At 32.7% G+C, this 15,853-nt stretch overlaps 1 protein-coding gene across 2 annotated transcripts in view; it reads left to right on the forward strand.

The window, feature by feature from the left end:
• Positions 1 to 15,853, forward strand: part of ZCCHC7 (zinc finger CCHC-type containing 7) — a 230,835-nt gene that overhangs the window by 93,125 nt on the left and 121,857 nt on the right. The window lies entirely within an intron of this gene.

Raw genomic sequence — 15,853 nt, forward strand, 5'->3', positions numbered from 1 at the left:
ATGCACTCAACTGTGGCATACTGAACAATCTTGTTAAGTTTTTGAGTACTGATTTGTATATGTTATGAGAGGAAATTAACCAAGCCTGTAGAAATGCTAACTAGAAAGGAATAGGTGTAACAATTCATGGAACTCATGCAAAGCATTTACCACTGTAAATTTCCATTGTTGTTGCTGTATACCATAAATATTGTCAATAAAATTGAAAAAAAAATCTAGCCAACTCATTAGGACCAAAACAAAACAAAATGAAAGAGGACTTAGAGATTAGTATTATCAGTAATAAAAGAAGGGATATTGTACCAGTTTTACAGATGTTAAAAGTTTAAGGGACTATTAGAACAACCTTAAATCAGTGATTTCAATAACTTAGATGAAATGGACAAATTCCTTCAAAGATACAAAGTTAAAAAAGAAGTAGAAAACCTGAAGTTGAATTGGTAGATAAAAACTTCCACAGAGAAACATACAGGTTCAGGCAGCACTGATAGTACATTATACCAAATTTCAGAAAAGGAATAATAGTAATTCAATAAAGACTCTTCCAGAATATAGAAGGTAAGTTTAACACTTTGCAATTCATTTTATAGGACTTGTTATCACCACAACTCAAAAACCAGACGACTTTGCAAGAAAACTACACACCACTATCCTTCATGAATATAGGCACAAAAATCATTAGCAAAATTTGTAGTGTAGGTGAATTTTATTCCGGGAATAAGTTTGTTTAACATGTGAAAAGTAATCAGCTGTTAACAGGCTAATAAAGAAAAACCATATGATCTCAATAGATGCAAATAAGCATTTACAAAATCCAACAACATAATAGATTTAAACAAATTTACAAATTTGTCAGATAGGAGTGAAGGACCTTTTTAAAACCTACAGCTAAAGACTGAATACTTTTACTCTATAATTAGTGAAAAGACAAGACTATTCCCTTTTAGTTGGTCTACTCCATTTTTTACTGGAAGGCATACTACCAGAGCAATAAGACAAGAAAAAGAAATAGAAGGCATACAAATAGAAAGAAAGGTAAGACAGTCTTTATAGTTGACATGATAATCTATTTAGGATTTTACTGATTTTAAAAAGCTACTAGAGTTAATAAGTAAGCTTTGCAAAGTTTTGTAAGAAAACCAATTCTTTTTCCTTGTACTAGCAACAAACATTTGAACTAGAATTTTTTAAAATGTTCTTTATCATAGTATCAAAAATGTGAAATACATAGTAATCATTGTTAACAAAAATGCATAAAACAAAAAAATGCATAAAACTTTTACACTGAAAACTATGAAACAATGCAGACAAAAATTAGAGAATCTAAATGGGGAGTTATGTTCACTGATTAGAAGATTTGATTTTTTTTAAAGATGTCAGTTCTTTCCAGACATATATTTATATTCAGTGTAATACCAGTCAAAAGCTCAGCAGTCTTTTTTTTAATTAGGTAGAATTTTCAAAATTAATAAAATGTATTTAGAAATGCAAAAAGATCAGGAACATAATGATCAATACAGTGTGATATTGTTGTAAACAGAGACATGTAGATATTATGGGGCAGAAGAATCAAATGGATTCACTGAAGTGCCAAACATTTCAATAAGGAAAGAACAGGCTTTTTTAGCATATTGATGTGTAACCAGCTGGATAGCTCATGACAGAAGTGAACTATAACTCTTCTATTATGTGACTTATAACAGGTGACTTTTAATATACAATAGGGTTAAATATAAGAATTAAATATATTAAAGGCCTCAAAGAAAACAGGAGATGACCTGAATAACCTTGGGTTAGTAATATGTTTTTTAAAATAAAGTGCAAAAAACACAATCCAGAAACAAAATGTAAAGTATTTACTCTTCAAAATATACTATAATAAACTGAAAATACAAGCCACAGACCTGGAGGAAACATTTAAAGGATATATATCCAGACTATACAGAGGTCTTTCACAACTCATAAGAATATGAGCAATCTAACAAAATTGGGCAAAAGATTTATAGTTATTTACCAAAGGAGATATGCAATGGAAGCTAAGCTTGTGAAAAGATCAAAATCATTAGTCATTAGGAAAATGTAACTTAAGACCACAATGAGATACCATTATCATCCCCTAGACAGACTGTAACTGAAAAGTCAACAATTCCCAATGTATGGAAGATATCAGTAACAAGAACTCACATACTTTGCTATTCACAGTGAAAGTTGTACAGTGTTTTTTGTTTGTTTTGTTTGTACCTGGAGATTGAACCCACTAAAATCCCTAGCCATTTTTTAATTTTTTTATTTTGAGACAGGGTCTCACTAAGTTGCTGAGACTGGCCTTGAACTTGTGGTCTTGCTGCCTCAGCCTGCCAAGTCGCTGAGATTATAGGCATGCACCACCATGCCCAGTGAACAGTGTTGTTTTGGAAGAGTTTTTGGAAAAATCTTTCCAGGTTAACTTTATCTTTTGACCCAAGAGTTCTCCCAGGTATTTACCCCAAGAGAAATGAAAAAAAAAAAAAAAAAAATGTACACAAAATGGACTCAATTGTTACTTCTAACTATATTATAATAAACAAAAATTTTAAAAATAACCTGAATGCTATCATCCAATAGATTGACAAGTAAATTGTGATATATTCATTCAATGGAACAAAGTACCAGTACACATTCTACAACATGGAGGAGTCTCTAAAGCTTTAAAGTAAATCTTTGAAGTCAGACCCAATGGACCATATACTCTATGAATCTATTCCTATGACATTTGGTAAAAGGCAAAACTAATGAAAAAAAAAAAAAAAAATCAGACCAGTGGTTGCTGGGTATAAAAAGAAGAGATTTGGGGACTGGGATTGTGGCTCAATGGTAGAGCACTTGCCTGGCATGTGTGAGGCACTGGGTTCCATTCTCAGCACCACATGTAAGTAAATGAATAAAATAAAGGTCCATCAACATATAAAATATATATATATATATTAAAAAAAAAGAAATTTGTTGTGAAAAAGCATGAAAGGAGCCTTTTGAAGGCCTGAAAATTCTGTGTCTTAATCGTGGTAGACATTGCAGAATTTTATACACTTGAATTTTTAAAACTTACTGAATTGTAAACCATTTGTAATTTTTATTCTGTGTAAACTATAATGCTGATTTTTAGAAACAGATGAGGAAATATATTCATATCAAAATATATTTCTGTATACGTAAAACTACTTTCATGATAGTCCAATTAGTGCAAATGAAAAAGTGGCAACATTTAATTTAATAGTACATTAATTATCTACTAAAAGCTCTTTTATCTAAATGGCCTAAATAGGCAACAGTGGGGCACTGTTAATTAAGGTACATTCAAACAATAAAGCATACAATAATTAAAAATCAATTTCTAGCAGAATATACAATAAAACAGACTGTTCACAATATTTTGGGGAAAAATAGGACAGCAAGATCTGGGGATTTGTTTTGTTTTGTATTGCAAAATAGGTGTTGTGAGACATTATTTTATGAATATATGTTTAGAAAGAAAACACGTCAAATATCAACTGTAGTTATTTCTGAGTGTTAGGATAATGGTAGTTTTTCTTTCTTTCTTTTGCAGTACTGGAGATTAAACCACATTCCCAGCACTTTTTTTAAAAAATTTTGAGTTGGAGTCTGGCTAAGTTACTGAGGCTGACCTTGAACTTGTAATCATCCTGCCTCAGCTTCCTGAGTAACTGCATTACAGGCATGCACCACTGCACCCATCTTCCTTTTTTATTTTTAAATAGTAATTAAAATGTATTCTAACATGTCTACTGAGTAATTTTCCTCTCCATTAGAATATAAGCACCAAAAGACCAGAAATGTTTCCTTTACTGCCCTATTGTTACATTGCCAAAGACTAGAACAGTGTTCCATAAATGTTTTGAATGAATGAACTAACTCTTATTGGTACTTGCAGTCTCAGATCAGATTGTTTTCCACTGATTGTCTGTTTTTGTTTTATTGCAAGGTTGTGATGACTGGAACTTTATGGTATATTTTTCTGTGTGGTGGGGACAGCTCCTTTTTGTTATTCAAGTTATTCTAAACTTTGTTACACTACTTTAAAAGTAGATGTTTTCTCCATTTTTTCACCCTTACTGTTTAGGAGCTTCCTGTACAGTGGTCAAGTATTCATTATTTAAAGCCAGACCCTGAATTTAAATAGCTATTATAGTAATACTTTGGTGGCATTTCAAGTACCCCAAGGCATCAAGCAGAAATTCTGGAGAATCTTGAAGGATCAATGCTATGCTTTTTGGTCAGCAAGTCGTAATTTATAGATGAGGGAGATGGTCACAGTGTTTTGGGCCTCTTATCAAACAGACAGGTAGATAAATTATTCTTAGCATCTTTTCATTGTTACTTCATTTCTGCTATCCTAGAATATAATCCTGGAATTCTTTCTTTTTATTTCTGGTAGTCACGTTTCTGAGAACAGCTATGTATCACATTAATTGTTATTTTGTTATGTACATTTCTGTTAGTACATAGCATACAGTTTGTCCTTTGTCCTTAAATTCTAAGTTCTTATTTTTTAATGGTGAATTATCATTATATGTAATAGTAGGATTTGTTACATATTTGTACATGGACACAATATAACAATTTTGTCAAATTTGTTCAAAATTATAAGTTCTTTGAGAGGAATATGTTTTGTGAAAAACTGCCTTAATCATATTCGCTCTAAGCAGTTTTTAAAAAATATTTTTTAGTTGTAGATAGACACAATGCCTTTATTTTATTTATTTATTTTTATGTGGTGCTGAGGATCAAACCCAGTGCTTCACAAGTGCTAGGCAAGCGCTCTACCACTGAGCCACAACCCCAGCCCCCTAAACAATTATTGTACACACTGTAGCATAGGAAAGGAGTAATTTGTGCTTCACTTACCCTGGCTTCCCAGTGTGTGTGTGTGTGTGTGTGTGTGTGTGTGTGTGTGTGAAGATATATATACACCATAAAATTACACATAAAGGGAAATAAAAACCTCTTGGCTCAGTCACCTCCAGTTTCAAATCATTTCTTCCCTTTTCACCTACTCTTTGATGAATGTTTAAATATATTCTTTGTTGTTTTAAGATTCAACTCAAGATTGGAGAGGGAAAATTGCTATATCAAGTTCCATATTCGAGAGTGTGAGGAGGTCCTTCTGGTTTGGCCTTCATGTGTTTAACTGTCCAGTAGTCATACAATATGTATACTCAATTTGGTGATGTTGGTTTAGGGATTTAAAGGAACATTTCTCTTTCATTTCCAAATTAAATGTATATGGATTGCTATAGATAAGTTTTCCCAAGAAGTGCCTACCTTTAAAATTTGTTTGCTCGGATGTTAAAGTGCAAATTGATTTTAAATTGAGTATTTTAAAATTTTTCTTTCATAAAGCATTCAGGGAAGATTTTGACTTTCGTCACCAAGACTACTATCTATTAGTAAGACATGGAAGTTTAAATTGTGTGTATAGAATTTTTCTGTATGTGGTAGGAGATATAAAATCAACCCAAGAAACTATCTTGTTTTGAAAGCTTTACAGTTTGTTTATGATGCTATGCTACCCATCCTGCATGGTTACCTTGACTGTATTGTAGTTCAGAATACTTAGTTTTGAGATCTGACAGACTTGAACTGAGCAGAAAGCATATCTAATCCAACACAGCCAGTCTTCAGAGACCAGTTTGACTTCATGGTACTTAAGAAGGAATTTACTTAGGTGTAACAATCTATCTATATTGTTCCAAAGTTTTATAAAATTTTGTAGAAGTGATATGAGTTTCAATTACAAATGTTCCAACATTTTTAATAGGGAGACAACTAAGAAATCAGGTTTATTTTATTATTTAAATGAAATCCATTTGTTAAAATATTGTATTATGTATTTTGTTAAATTTGTAATGGCTTAGCTTTTTATCATTGCATCTTAATGTTTAGGACATACATGGACCTTTCAGAAGTGTTTATATAATGTATTTAAATTATTGCACACTTGTGAAGTTTTTTTTTTTCAAATATTTCTTGCAGTCCTTGATTTATTTCATTTTGCTGCCTCTGTCTTGCTGTTGTAGTAAAGTGAGAAAAAGCCAATCAAGAGTAATATGTTCACCTATTCAAATTAGTTCCATGAAAAAAAGTTTGATATTAGGCAGTACACAAATTTATATTATAGACAAAGAGTTGACATTTTTGTAATTGAATCATAAACTTGATTTTTCTATTTTGTCATTTTGCATGTAATTGATATATTTCATGTTTTTAGAAATGAGAATTTGAAATAGGTTCTTTTAACCATAAGCCTTCAAGATAAAAGCACATTGCCCCTTTAGGGTTTAGAGTTACTTTGAAATGGTGTAAAGATCTTGTTTTCCAACTAACTTTAAGCCAATGATTTTAAAATCAGTGGATAATTCTTGTCTCAGTTAGCTAATATTGTTGTGATTTAATTCACCAAATGTTGCAGTCACAATTCTTAAGGACCTGTATGTGCACATGTAAATACAACATCACATACTTTTAGTAAATTAAGGACATCTTACAGCATAGTACTTATGTTAGGTTCCTATGCCTACTGTAATAAATCAGCACAAACTTGGTTGCTTTCACCATTCTGGAGACCAGAAACTCAAAATCATTATCACTGGGCAAAAATCAAGGTGTTAGCAGGGCTGCACTCCCTTAGGAGGTTCTTGGGGAAAGTCTGCTCCTGGCTTCTTAGAGTGCTCTTAGCTGGTGACTACATCACTTCAATCCTTAAGCCTGACCTTACCAAATCTCTCCGTTCTGTCTTCATATATTGCCTTCTCTTTTATGTCTCAAATCCTCCTCTGACTATCTATAACAAAGATACATGTAATTGCATTTATGTATTTATTCCAAATGCTAGATTTCCCCTCTAACATAATGCTAAAACTCTTTAAACTTGTGTCTTATGACACAAATGGATTATCTCATTTTTCTCTAATTTCTAAGGATAGCAATTAATATAATTCCACCTGTAGTGGTGCACACCTGTAATCCCAGAGACTCGGGAGGCTGAGGCAGAAGGATCACAAGTTTGAAGCCACTTCAGCAACTTAGCCAGATCCTGTCTCAGAAAATTGAAAGAACTGTTGCTCAGTGGTAAAAGTACCCCTGGCTTCAGTCCCCAGTATCAAAATCATCATCATCATCATCATCACAAAATAATTCCAAGTGCTGTCATTTTCCACAGCAAATTTTGAGCACTTGATCTGGAATATATGTAGACCCTACCAGTACTTTTCTCTTTTGGCTTGTGGATTTCCTGTTGGATTTGGTATTATTATATGCTTATAATGATTGATTTTTTTTATTAATTATGATTATACTGCTTCAAGAGGGGACTTTATACCCCCCCAAACTTTTTTCTTTCAAATTGCAGACCAGTGTTAAATATAAAATAACTATGCTAAGGGGTGGGAAATGGAGAAGAAGGGGGTAAGTGCTAAGGAATGATTTTGGCCAAATTATGTTGTTATATTTTGTATTGTGTTCATGTACAGATATGTAACAACAAATTTCATCAATATGTACAACTCTAATGCACTAATAAAAAATGTGGGGGGATCAACTGTGTTTGAACTTTTAGCAATTATGTCTCCTTAAGGACTGATCATGTAGTCTCTTAAGTCCTACCTCATATACTTTCAGTGACAGGGTCAGGTAATAAAATAGACCAAAATATTCCCAACTTGGACATTTGTCCACCATCTTCAGTACTACAGTGGAGGCAGGGAGTTACTGGGAAATAGCAGAGAATGGCACCACATGAAGGAATGACAGGATCAAGTAAAAGTGGTAGAGACCTTTAGTAATTTGTATCCTTGGTGCAAATAACAGCAATGCAACCCAAAGTAAATGAAGAAGAAAAAAAGCGAGGATGAGGGATTTATTAGCTTATGTGTAATTAGGAAATAGTAAGTATTTGTGTTCAATCTGGCTAGGTCATTGTAGGTCATCCAAGAAGCTCAACCATTAATTCACCCCATTTCTCAATTCTAATTTTCTCAGTGCTGACTGGCTTTATTCTCAGGCTGGCTCAGTTGGAAGAATTTGGCCTTGGCAATTTCAGACTTTACATGATCTTTAATGCCTAGGTGTCAGACAGGCAGTATCTCTGTTTTGATAATTCTGGTGAAATCTCTGAGAAGTTCTTTTATTGGCTCAGCTGGGGTTTTTCCTATCCAGTCAGTGGAATCTGAGATTGTATTGGCCAGATTCAAATCATGTGCCCACCCCTCTAATGGAGGTGCAATGGAGTGTGAGATGGGGATGAGTAATCATCACACATTACTATCAAAACCCGATAAGATGATTTTCCAGTAAGAAACACAGTTTTGTTACTAGTAGAAAGGATATGAATGCTGAGGAACTAAAATAGTTTTCTATTGTAAGATCAAAGCCTAGTACATGTAGTATCTAATACAGAATGCTTTATTTTTAAAAATGTAAAATTGGAAAAAATATGTTTAATCTTTTTGAAAGCTTGGGAGATTTTTTCAGGCTCTTATATATCTCATTTAAGTTTCTTGGTATAACTCTATGGAAATATTTTAGACTTCAACAATTTATTGAATGTCTGTTAGACACTATTTTCCCTGTAGTATCACTTAAGATTTTCAAAGGTTGATAGTTTTTAAAATAACTTTTATGTGTAGAGCCCAATTTCAAGACATTTCAAAGAGATTGTTTAAAAAAATTTGTTTCAATATGTCAAATAACCAGTCTCAAGGATTTTTATGCAAGTCAAGGAATACCAACTTATATTTTTAAAACATTTTAACCAAGACTCACAGGGTATCTCCTACTTTTATTTATTGAAAGTGCTGTGGGATTTTTAAATGCCTACGCAAAACATACAGTAAGCCTCATCTGGAAGACCCATGCACAGCACAGTGCAAGCTACTCAATTTATCTACCTTGGAAGGATGAAAGGCTAAGTTGAAAAATCATTTATCAGTTCCACTCCAGTTGTTACATTTTTGCTTCAGAAACATCCTTCATCTCCAGAGTCTCATAATCTCTTGCCTTTGAGGTTGTTTCGTAGACACGCTTTCACTCAAACACTTTCAATTTCAACTTCTTCAAGAGGGGTGCCTATCTCCCAGAAGTTGCCTCTAGGGACTATTTTACAGCTGTTATTTTAGTTCCTCCCATCCTAGCTTGTTGAAAGTCCTCTAACCAAAGGCATTTCTGATAGGAACCAGTACTAGTCAAGCAGTAATGGCCACCTTGTGAAGACCTGAGCACCCAACCTGGAATTCCATAAAATGCCCCTAAAATACAACCTAGTAAGAAGGCTCAAGAGACCCTTCAAAATGAACTTCAGATGCCTCCTTCTTTCAAGTGTTGAGTGACTGTATTTCATGAGAATGAGATTATACTTTTGGTTCTACATGAAAATAATTCTCAGAGAACAGGTCAACTAGTCATATTCCTTTCAAATTCACAAGCCCTCATTGGAATTACTCTCCATGTTATTTTTCTAGCGAGATTTAGGTTATCACGAGGAGGTAATGAACCTGTTCACATGTTTTGGGTTCTAGCTTCAGACTGTATTTTCTTCCTTTCCTCCTTTTCTCTCCTTGACTGTATCACTTACTGTTCTTTGAAATTTATATTGCTTTTTATTAATGTGTGCCACCTCTTTAACCATACTATAAACCTCTAAGACTCAGGGATTCTGTCCTGTATTTATTTTATATTTTCACTTAGAAGTAAACTGTGTTATTTGGGATTATGGCACTTAATTGAAATAATTGATAAATTTTTAGCATCCAAGTATTAATGACAAACACAAAGACAAATAAGACATAGTTCTGCCTTCAAAGAGCTCTTAACCTTGTAAAAGAGAGATGACATGCAAGTGTAATATAAGAAGATCATTAGGACTGGGGCTGTGGCTCAGTGGTAGAGCACTTGCCTAGCATGCCTGAGACACTGGGTTCAATCTTCAACACCACATAAAAATAAATAAAATAAAGATACTGTATCCATCTACACTTAAAAAAAAAAAAAAAGGAAAGGAAAAAGAAAGAAAAAAAAGATCATTAAGGACAGAACAAATCAGTTTCTCAGGAGAGCACTGAGGACAGGCTCCATGAAGGAGATGGTATTTGAACCAGGCCATAGTAACATTAGATTATTGGGATATTTTAATTTAATCGCCAATTTGCTGAGTCACAGCCTTATAGAAGAGGCATTTAAAAGGCAACAGTAGTGACCATAATCCCTCACATGTATAATTTTTGGTGGCAGACAAAACTTTTAAAACATTTTTATTTCATTTGTGCTTTCTAACCCTTCACATCAATAGAGATTGTATTTATTATGGACATGTAAAAATCTCACCTACGAAGATTTCAGAGTTTTGTTTTCTGATTGCCTTGATGATCAGAAAACAGAATTATCAGAGTCTTGACTTCTCTGCCATGGTCTTTTGTATTGAGATTAACTCTAGAAGAAAGGAGAGATTTCTTGTTTCTAGCATCTGCTCTGACAAGTCAGAACTGATCCTATCCTGCTTGATCAGATTTGTTAATGACCTTCTTATAACACTGTTGCAGCATTCCTTTTGCTTCCCCCCAAAACTCCCCCAAAGAAAAATGAAGTAGGAATTTTTGTTAATTAGAATATTCCTAAGTTTTTCTTTCATAAGTTTTTCTGAGGTGATTTCACTTTTTTGGACACTATACCTGCTGTAATGTGCAAGCACACTTAGACTGTACTCTCTTGCAAATATTTTTTCTCCCCTTTAACAGAATTATTCTTTAACTATTTAGCTGTTTATTTTCCTTTTGTTCAAATATTCTTTGAGGATAAGGGAAAATGAAAGAAGAAACCTAAGTGAAATAATGTTGGTTTTTTTTTTACATGTTATGGGAAACTGCTTAATAATAAACTTTACTCAATGTATCTGCTATCCACCTGTTTTTAAAATGGCCTTTAGGGGCTGGGGTTGTGACTCAGTGGTAGAGAGAGCACTTGCCTGGTATGTGTGAGGCACTGGTTTCAATTCTCAGCACCACATATAAATAAATGAATAAAATAAAGGTCTATCAACATCTAAAACAACATTTTTAAAAAATGACCTTTAGATGATTCAGAAGCCTGAGTCTCACCTGGTTGATTATTCCACCTATTTCTCTCTGTGCTTCAAATCATCAAAATCCCATTTGCTTACTGCAGGGTTGGCATGAGAATGAATGTGATGGCAGCAATTAATATACTGATTGCAATAAAAACTTAAAAAGGAAACAGCAGCTTCATTAATATCTAGCATTTCTTCACCCACAGTTGTATCAGTAATAAGAAGTGGCAGTAAGGAAAATAAAAGCAAGAAAAACTGCATTTTGTAAATAATTATGAGATTATTTTCATCCCCCCCCCCCCCCGCCCCCAGGTTTGAAAAGGAAGCAAATTCTGTGGTTATTTTTCATGTTGATGTTTCTGCCATGTGACTTACGATCTTTAATAGTTGTGGCTTTGAATTTTAGGAACAACACAAAAAATTGGAGAAGTCAGTGTTCTACATAGATTAAATGAAATTTATTGTTAATTAGAAAAAGCCCAGGAACTTACAGTATGCCCTTCCTCACACATAGACTTAGGCTTAAGGTTTCCTAGTTAATAGGTCATCGCGTTATTGTGTATTTGGAGAATGTATTTCACTTGAATTTGAAAATAATTGTTTAATGGCCAGAGTTTCAATTCTTATTAAAAAGACTGTCATCTAAATATTTACATAAAGCAAAAGCGGCCAATCTTGCATTGCCTGTGTTTACTGTTTCTCATAATTGTGGGTATTTTCTGTAGACTTTTCTCTTTTGTTGGAATTAGGTCCTTATTGTAATGGCTTTGCTCTTCGCCCTGTGATGTTGCTTTGTTGGTTTGTTCATCTACCTTGTAGACCTTGATGACCCTCATGTTCTACTCCTTTGACTTTTTACTAGGCTGAACCAAAAGAAAGCACTTGGTTGCTAGCAAAAGAGCTGAACAAAGGCAGCAAGGGAGGGTTTTAAGCATGGGATACTGCCATGGAAAACAGCAAATATATTTCTGCTTAGTTTATGAAAACCAGCTTCTATATGGCTAGGCCACTGAACTCATTTTAGTTATTTGCATCCTTTAGCCTGTCTACACTGTTGAAAAAAGTTATGTTTCATCACAGAATGGTTTGGAAATATTAGCATGTTCAACCCTTTAAAGTTGGGGAAGTTAGTTTTCTACATCACCTAACCATGTGTCTATTATTACACATGTGCATTTTTAGGGCAGGCTGACTTTTAATGGCATGGTGCTTCCTCTGTATGTTTAGTTTTGGGTGAGACTTATTTGTACAGCTTTTAAACAAAGACTTTTTATGTTTTATAGCTTTTTTATTATCAGTATTAAAGGAAAATATATGGGAATCATTCAAAGATGGTCAGTAGACATTAAAATAGAGGGAAAAGTATCTGACGATTTCCCAATATATCAAAGTAGAAAGAAAGCATATCATATTTAAGTGCATTATCAACACTTTGAAATGGCAGCAGTGAGTTTTTCAGGTGTTTTTTAAACCAAAACTTCACCTGTATTGTCCTACTGGAGTGGTATTATTTTTACACCATAACTTTGAAATGCAATATAGATTTGTAAATAAAAACTAAAAAAGGAATCTCATTACAGAAAATACATTTAATAAATTAAAGCAAACACCAAAGATTGGGAGAGACCCAGGACAGCAAGATAAGCCAAAAAGTCTGGGATTACCTAAGGAGATACTCTTTGGAGTCATATTCTTCTAAGGTTCTAGTGACCATTTAATAAGTACATGAGCCAAAAAAGGCCAGCAAACTTTTGATGTTATAAATAGAAGTAAATGGAGGCTTTTGTACTGTAATATGTGCTACTTTTAATAGATCCATGAAAATAGAAAATATCTAAGAAAGATCATTAATAAAAGTAATGGTCACTGTATTCAAATTAATATCAGGCAGTTTACATTTTGTAACTAGTGTTTTAATTGTATTAGTGATATCTAACTACCTACATAGCTAGTTTTTGAAATTTCACAGAAAATCCAGAACAGTGCTAAGTGCTTATCATAAAAATATTATATTGAGAAGTTATTCAAATGTTAATAATTCGATGATCCTAAAATAGGCCTCTTCCAGAGTCTATCAGGGTTTTATTTTTTAAAATATTACAGGAACTAATAAGTTTAAATTAATAATCATTTAAAAATATAAGCAGCCCAGGCTGTTATATAGTGAATGATATATTAAAAGCCAATTATTAGAATAATGATTAACATAAAACCTGAGTTTTAATTTATACAATATTGAAAGATAATGTTGCTCTTGAGGTTTGGGTTCTAAAGATCATTATTAGTATGTCTTGCATTATACATTCGAGTCTGAATATTACTTGTTACTCATTATGTGAACATAAGAAGTATAGAAAAATCTTTCAAAACTCTACTTAACTACCAACCTTTTCCCATAATTGGGATTTGTTTCTGAAGGCTAGTACAGGTCCTGTTTGTCTTACCATAGTAAAATAATTCAGTGTGTTTTTTTTGTTTTATATTGTGCAAATTTAATCCAGTTTTCAATAACATTAAATATGTTTTTAAAGTTTTATCTGTCATTTAAGCACTGTTAGAGAATTTTATAGAGGCTGAAAATAGAAAGTTATCAAATTCTAACTATAATAACTTGGTTGCTACATTGAATTAGTTGTACATTAGAAGGCAGGTAAATAAAATATTATTTATACATACTAATAATGGTGGCAGGCAAAATTCTCATAAAGTATTATATAAAAGCCAGAGAAAATAAAGATGTTTTAAAAGTTTCTGAAAATAAATTCTTTAAAATTATTATGACACTAAAGAATAACTCAAAAGGCAAATTTTTATACTTTTATAACATTCTTTACATATAGAAATCAATGCATTATATACTTCAATTTTTAAGAATAAAGGGAAGAAGTTATAGTAGTAGCAAAGGTTGGGATTGGGCTAGACTATGTAATTTCTTCCAAAATAGAATTGAACAAAATTTGTTCTTCTGGATCACAGGTACCTTTTTTGTTTTTTTATTATTGATATAAAAGTCACCTAACTAGAATTAAAAACACTTTAATAAAAAATAAAATGTTGATGCAAAGGAAATAGCTACCAGATATATATTTGCCAATAATTAGCCATATTTTCAGATTTTTAATAAATATAATATTACAGAAATATTAGTTATAAAGTATTAAATGAAATTTCACACTTTAAAAATAACCAAGTCATGTAACAAATAATTTTTAGAATTTATCTAAGCTCCCTAACATACTTGGACTTCTCATTCATTTTATCAAAGGATTCATACATATAATAAGTATATGTATATGACCATTAGGTATATGTATCAAAGATTTTTTTTTCTTTATTTTAAAGCTCTTGTAGGAATTTTGCTTTAAATTTTCCAAACCTTTAGCTATTTAGATATGTCCCAATGATAGCTAAAATTTTTACTTTGCAGTTAGGCTTTTGGTATGGTATTGGCTTGTCTAATGAGTATGTAACAAAATGCTATAAATGGAAAGCTATTTCTGACTTAAATTCTTGATTCTTCTACATTAGTGCTAGTAAATTTGATGTATTCTTAGTTCCAAATAGTGGTATTTTATAATGCCATAGCAAAGCATGGTTGGAAATGAGAAGTGCTGTCTCTTAGAAGTTCTCTCATATTTCAGCTAAAACATACTCAGCAAAAAAGATATGTAAATTAAAAGAAAATCTCCAATTTCCTATTCTGAGTAAAGCTTTGATTTTTGCTGATTCAGGAAGTAAGGTTGACATTGGAGCTTCTCATTTCATCTGGAATAATCACTTTTTCCTTTTGAAAAGTCTTTCATTTTAGCAGCAATATCTCCTAAAACAGTCCATTTTGCATGGATGAACCTGTTTTTCTCTAGATAACACAGAAAATACAACTATCATAAACGGTAACCTGCTTTCTATAGTATTGCTTTCCTGAGTGCCCAGTGAGATACTAAAGTGCCAGGCTGTTCATTCTGGAGATTTCACTGATTTTCTTAGCTGCATTCCTACCCCAACCCCCTGAATAACAACCCCCAACAGAAGAATTTTATAACTTCCAAATTGACTACTGCAATAAAATGTTTAACCCCAGGGTTAGATAAATAAGATGCTGACTATCTAATGAAGGTGGCTAATTCAATAGAGTTCTCCCCTAAGCCAGTGGCTCATCAGCTTATGATCATTCAGAATGTATAATTCTAATTCTTGAAACACTGCTCTGTTTTTTTCTGTTAAAATAGGTGTGGGATTATCTTACTGATTGTGATATTTTCTCAGATTTTTCATTAATATTGTTTTCTTTCCACATATCAAGATATGCTTAAAATTTGAATAAATAATGAACTTGCTTTTGTTGTAGGGTAGGCATATAGGGCATCCAGTTGCACTCCAAATATTTGGCTGCCAAATGCAGAAAGCGTAACTGCTTACTTATTTAAATTAGTATTAAAATTATTAGTATTTGAGAAATATGTTTTGGTGTGATCTACATGCAGTCCATTAAAATTTCCAAACAAAAGTCAAAGTCTGTATTGCTTGGATTTCTGCCAAATGGTGCTCTAAAGCAAATTGAGTTTTTCTTAGGCATCTATGATAAATGGAAATATATATATGTGATATTTAGCTTTGACTGCAGAATTACAAACACACCCATTGTATTTCAGTTTTGTAATTTCTGTGCTGTCTGTACAGGGTACTTCCTTGCTTTCCACAGTACTTGAAACAGTGCTCTCAAGTGAGCAAATGTGTGCT

This window comes from Sciurus vulgaris, assembly GCF_902686455.1.
Source record: "Sciurus vulgaris genome assembly, chromosome: 15".
Taxonomy (NCBI): domain Eukaryota; kingdom Metazoa; phylum Chordata; class Mammalia; order Rodentia; family Sciuridae; genus Sciurus; species Sciurus vulgaris.